Source organism: Mercenaria mercenaria, chromosome 16 (genome assembly GCF_021730395.1).
Source record: "Mercenaria mercenaria strain notata chromosome 16, MADL_Memer_1, whole genome shotgun sequence".
In the NCBI taxonomy this organism is placed as follows: Eukaryota; Metazoa; Mollusca; class Bivalvia; order Venerida; family Veneridae; genus Mercenaria; species Mercenaria mercenaria.
In genome coordinates this window covers 37,722,760-37,729,305 of record NC_069376.1, presented here as the reverse complement: position 1 = coordinate 37,729,305, position 6,546 = coordinate 37,722,760, and positions in this window count along the sequence as shown.

Genomic DNA, 6,546 nt, shown 5'->3' with positions numbered 1-6,546 from the left:
AAGTATCAAGAAGTATTAGTTTTTAATGAGAAGAAAGCAATATTTGTAATTTATGCCACTAAACCGAGGACAGAAAAACAAAATATCCAGTAGGCGAACAAAACAAATATCATAACGAAACAACGAAACAAAATATGAGAAAGGCCGATTTTCAATATTTTCATTTTACTCTATATAAAAGTTCGTTATTAGACATATTATTAGTTTATGTATTTCTTTAAGGAATGTTGTAATAGTTGTAAAGCAAATGTTTCCTTCGTCTGGTCTTTTCTTCTTAACTTTTTCTCCTTTTCCTTGTTTTCTTTACTTATTTTGTCGATAAGTTATCGCTTTCTTGTTTAATTCAGACACGTGTCTTGACACTCTGTAAATGTAAGCCCTCCACATGGGCTCAGAAAATTCTTGGCTTCCACAAATGAGACAGTTGAAAGTGATGATTTTGTTCCAGAAACTTTGAGTAAAGTTTCAGAAGATCATCTAAAATCAAAGAACCCATCCAAGCAAAGTTATAGCAGATCTGCCTGTCAGTTTGATTAGGTCTGTCCAGGAAATGAAATGGAGATTACCAAGGGAACTGTGTCAAACAAGGATCTTTTGATATTACTTTAAAGATATCTTATTGTTCATAATCCTTAACTCATACATTTATTTTCCTCTACTCTAAATTTTAAAAAAGAACCCTTAAAGTTAGAGATCGTTAGCTTATTTCCCTGTAAAAAGTTTGAACTACTGGGTTCAGCTATCAAGATGTTCGAAGAAAACTAAAACAAACAGTAATCTTTGAAGTTTATATAAAATTACATTGGTAAATACAATATATGCCTTCGTCCGCCCACTTAGTTCAATAGGGAGAGCGCAGATCTACGGATCTCTGGGTCGTGAGTTCGAGCCCTGGATGATGCGTATGTTCTATTGATTAAAGACATTGTGTCTGAAATCATTCGTCCTCCACCTTTTATTCATGTAGGGAAGTTGGCAGTTACTTGCGGAGAAAAGAATCCAGGAACAATGGTTAGGTTAAATGCCCGTCGTTACATTACTGAAATACTGTTCCTACTGTTGTAAACCTACATAAAATCATTATTATATTACGAATTGTATTGCCTTAACTAAAAACTTTTGATCACATAACTTATTTTACAGAATGCTTTGATTACAGATAGATATGTTATTAATTATATCTGACCTCAGGTTCCGCCTTTTTGTTCTCAGTTTTAATCTTTACGCAAGCATTCTCAAGTGGAGATCCACTCACAACACAATTATAAAACTTGTTCCTGACATGCGAAAATATCATATTTTCTTTCATTTTATCTCTCAAAAGATTTGTTTTACTTCAAATAGCGGTAGAGCATACATGATAAAAGATAGATGATTATGATCGTAACATTCGACTTATTTGTGGTTTCGAGGATGTCACCTTGTAAGTCCGGGTCATTATATAAGATGTTTTATATGACTTGCTTAATTTTTCACTCCAGCGATCATACATAGAGTGCGCATGTGCAAAATTTAACTGCCGTTATAAAGGAACGGGTCGTCTGTAAATTCATCTATAACTTTGTAGTATTTAAAAGGTATTTAGTGAAAACCATATTACGTCTGTACTGTATGTCCAATATTTCTGGTTTTCTTAGCAATATTTCTTCCTTGCACACATCATATTCATCATCCCATAACATTGTTTCAATGGTGATGGCAGTGATAGAAGTCGCTTTGAGAACATATGATGTAATCAACACCTCGTGTATTAAAGCAGTCAGTTTGTTCCGTCTGTGAAAGGCCCAGAGATAATCTAATGCCTCCACGGTATCAAAGCCAAGGGCCATAACGATCCCTGACATAAAAAAAGGAATCTAATTTTAGTGGGTGAAAATGCGACAGTGTAATGTAATCTTAATAACATCAAATGTATACCAAAGCTTAAAAGTACGTCTACATAACATTACGATATGTTACTTGCTCTCAACAAGCAGGCCGTTACATCAGCATTTAGTGTAAATTTCTTTATTCAGTATATAATTATACTGAAGATGAAAGGTAAAAATATTTTTGTTTTGTGTATAAAAATGTACTTTTATGTAACAAATACACATCGTTGTCAGATTTATTATAGCAGCATGTTAAGCAACGCACATGAAAAAGCATGCACACAAGGTATGCGTAATGCTTTTGAGGATTCAGAAATGGAAGTAGAACAATTATAGTACTTCTATTCTCTTAGAGCCTGTATCTTTTCTTTCAAAACGTAGGTTTAAAGACAGCATACACTATGAAATGCATGTGATTGTCTACATATCCCTCAAAAATATGTATATTGAAGATAGAAATCTATTTCAAACACAAATGCACAGTTATGGGTGTTTGAAATTTTAATATAAAGTCGACTTTGTGATCAAGGAAATGTCACTCTTTTCGGACATGTCAAGAAGAAACATCAACGGGACATAATGCTGCAAAATAGGATCAGAAGTAAAGGTATTAGAGCACTTTTCCTGGTATTTCATTTCATATGCAATAGTCATCTTGGTCAAATACTTTGTTCGCTAAAATACAGAACAATAGAACAGACCGTTACCCTGTAAATTTACACGCTGTAACAGACTGCTCTGAAACTAAGCTACAAAAGCACGTTCTACAGCAAGGCAGTGTAAATGCACCCTTATTCTCTATCCAACTATATTACGTGACTTTGAAACATGGTAAGGGTAAGAGTAAGGTGCTCCATAAACCGGTTCAAGCTCTCAGTGGTGGTTTTGCCACTGACTGTTCCAAGGCGGTGCCCTACTATGTTCCTTTATTTGTTTGTTTTGCCCTTGTGTGTGTATGTGTGTGTGTGTTTGTGTGTGCGCGCGTGCGTGCATGCGTTTGTATTGCGAGCGTCCGCGTGCTTGGTTTACGTTTTGGAACACGGCTTACCCTGTTTGATATTCATCTTTGATTTTTGAATTTTCTGTGAAATATCATGTTCAGAGTACTTTGGACCTATTTACTCCAACGGCAAATTTCGAGAAAACAAACATTATAATCTATTTTTTTCTAACAGTTTTTGTTCTGTCAATACTGCACACATTTCTCTAACGTGTTTTATGAAAATGAAGATACGAAGTTGCAGTACCAGTGAAAAATAAGTTAAACGGAATCTTTACTATTTAAGCAGCAGGTGAACGGCAAAGACATCGGTCTTATCAAAATCACAACGCTGATTTCAACAGGTTTTCAGTCTTTAGGAATTAACAGTTACATACTAAATACTTTATTAGATCACAAACTTTATTTGCATTCGCTTTCATTCAGAATTATTAATAAGAGCTTACTACATACTTTTGTGAACCACTTACTTCCTATACAATTTCATACACTTACTTCATAGACTATCATATGCGAGTCATTTATCTCATATACGAACTGTTCAAATTTGTCTTAAACTTATAAACAACTTACTTTCTACACAAGGGTCCTCAGTGACCGAGTGGTTAAAGTCGCGGACTTCAAATCACTTGCACCTCATCGATGTGGGTTCGTGCCTCACTCGGGGCGTTGAATTCTTCATGTGAGGAAGCCATCCAGCTGGCTTACGGAAAGTCGGTGGTTCTACCAAGGTGCACGCTCCTGATGAAATAAAGCACGGAGTGGCACCTGGGGTCTTTCTCCGCCATCAAAGCTTGAAATTCGCCATAAGACCTATAATTGTGTCGATGTGACGTTAACCCAACACAAAATATAAATACGTCCTATACAGCCTGGTTAAAATCCTCCATGCACTTACGAACCGCTTACTTCCTTCGTCAATCTGGTTCAAATCTATCATACACTTATGAACCACTTATTTCCTATACGAACCTAGTTCAGATCGGTCAATGTATGTGTCTGTTAATGATTGCCTATGCTCCAATGATTTTAACAGTATCCTTCTTTCGAAATTCTTCATAAAGAATGTCTGTTGTGTGCATAAGAAAGAAATGTGATAAACCAATGTTTTTCTTGTCCACGGGGTATTAATAGATAAATCAACAAATCATAAAAATTTCAAAACTTTACTTGATTTTATCATTTCATTCTTATATAATACAATGAATGCTTTGCAATAACCACATGTATTTACAAACACAAGAAAAATCGTTAGACTTTTCTTTCTTGAGAAATATGTATCAATAGCATATTATAATATTTTCTTTAATATTACTGGCACATCCAAATAAACTACATTTTACTTTAGACGTTATGGTTAAACATCTTATCGATGCAATAGAAGTTAACATGAAGATTTTCCATCTTTAGATGATGGAGATCCAAAGTGCTCCTCCGGCAGGGAATCTCAGATACCGAGCGTATTCAAAGAAGTTTTACATTTAGGTTCAAACAATACTAAATAAAGAATCTTGATGTAATTTCTGAAGGCCCCACTAAAAGCAATATTCAGATACTTTCGACTTTAAAATCGAATAGATATCAGCTACATTGAAATTTCAAGCATACTTGGAGTACTGAAGTTATATTACCAGTACAACCTCTAGTCCCTACATTTTAAATAAAAAAAATGTCGTCTGAATTTCTGAGTCGAGAAAATTCTCAAATGTAGACAATATGATTACTAGTTTAGTAAGACCTTTTGTCTCCTGCTTTTAGAAAGAAGTAAAATACACACTTTACTATTATCTAATATAAATATGCATTACCATCTAATTTGTTTACACCTTATCATATGATACTGCAGTGTGGCATTCTATCATTCATTTCATTTGCATTGTAGCCTAGTAAACGTTTTTTTTCTACATGTTAATAGTCTTATCTTAGGAAGTATCCAGTTTATAGTGTTAGTCTAGGAATATGTTTTCCTTAGCTTCTTATTGCTACCGCAATACTCGGTCACTTGTTTCATTCGACATTCTATTGTACAATCAAACATCTAGCGAATCATACACACGGAAAGATCGTTCGATTAGGGTAACATTTTTCTTATAATCTCCTCATTTCTTGACATTACTTGACAGATTTTAATGAAATAAAAAGCGTGGAAGACAGGAAAATGAGTGTTTTTCTTGTTGTAAAGGGTCTGTCAGGAATTCTTGTTACTTTTCTTAAGTACTTCGCCCATTTTTTTTTTCACAGGCCAAATATGAGGGGCGGTAGGAAAATATCCTGACGTTTTGCTTTTTCTCAAAAACAGTTCAATGATTTTCAAATATTATTTCTATTCTTTTTCAAAGTATTCCACCTTCATCTTTACATTTGTGCCATCTTTTTGGGGGGGGGGGGGGGGGGCTTTGCATTCCTTGTGCAAACCATGAAGTAGACTTTCTGCTGAGGTAACGATTTAATACCCCAAAAAGTAACCAGCATAATCTTGCCAGCAGAGGGAGTCTTGGGAGGTCGGAAACCAGCTCGTTTTCGTTTCCACTGCTTTGACTGAGCTTTTGTTTCAGCTTCTACACATTGAACCCATATTTCATCACTAGTGACAATACATTCAAAATCTTATTTTCATAACGTTTAAAAGGCCCCAAATGTTCTTTAGCTATGGTCACCTTGAATGCCTTTTGGTCTATCGTCAGCTGTTTCGGCACCCAGCTAGCACTTACTTTGCTCACACTTATTTTTGTGTGTAAAATATGATGTGCCGTCGCTTTACCGATCTACCTCCTGCAATGTCACTCTGCGATCTTTGTTAACAAAAACCACAACATCCACCGCAATTGTAGAGGTCACTGCCTCAGCGGGCCTCTCCGACCAAGGGTTGTTTTTCACGCTTGTCCTGTCCTCTCTAAACTGTGAAACCCAGCTTTAAAGGTTGAACGGGATATACAGACTGTAGAAAAAAAATTCTGCAATATTTGTAAAATGTGGCAAGGTTTTTCACCCTCTTAAAGCAGGAATTTAATTACAGATCTCTGTCCCACCAGCTTAGAGTCCGTGGTAGCCCTAACACCTACCTTGTTTGAATGCTGAAAACTTCGAGTATAAACATTTCTTATTGAAAATAAACTGACCAATGTCACATGTATGATATTCGTAGGTAGCTGCAAAAGGACAAGAGTTTGAAAAATTCGGATATTTCTGACCGCCCTTCGTATATAGGTAAAGAACGAACTGGAATATTTGAGCGAAGTGTTTGAAGACAGTAGGTTAAACTTGCCAAAGAAATCACTCGTTTGTCCGCCGTGGACGTTTTTTTTTTATCAAAATCTATCAAGTATCAATGAAATTACAAACAAAAATATTGGAAACACGAATCGAGGGATTTTCCCTAGTGTATGATATTGAAAAGACACTTGGGTTTGCCACCCTGACACAGTACTGTTGATAACTATTCAACTGATCCATAGCTTTAATTGTATTTAGTTAAATGACGAGAGGCAAATATTCTTTCTATATTGTTTTGATTCATGGTATGATAAATGTGTGACTACTGACAATCTGGAAACGTAATTTGTTTTCAGATGGAAACTTGTACAAGCTTTCAAACGGATCAAACTATAAAACTGGTAAAAAATGCCTTGTAGAAAAAGTATTTGTCAAATTATGAAGGTCGTAAAACTCGCTTCT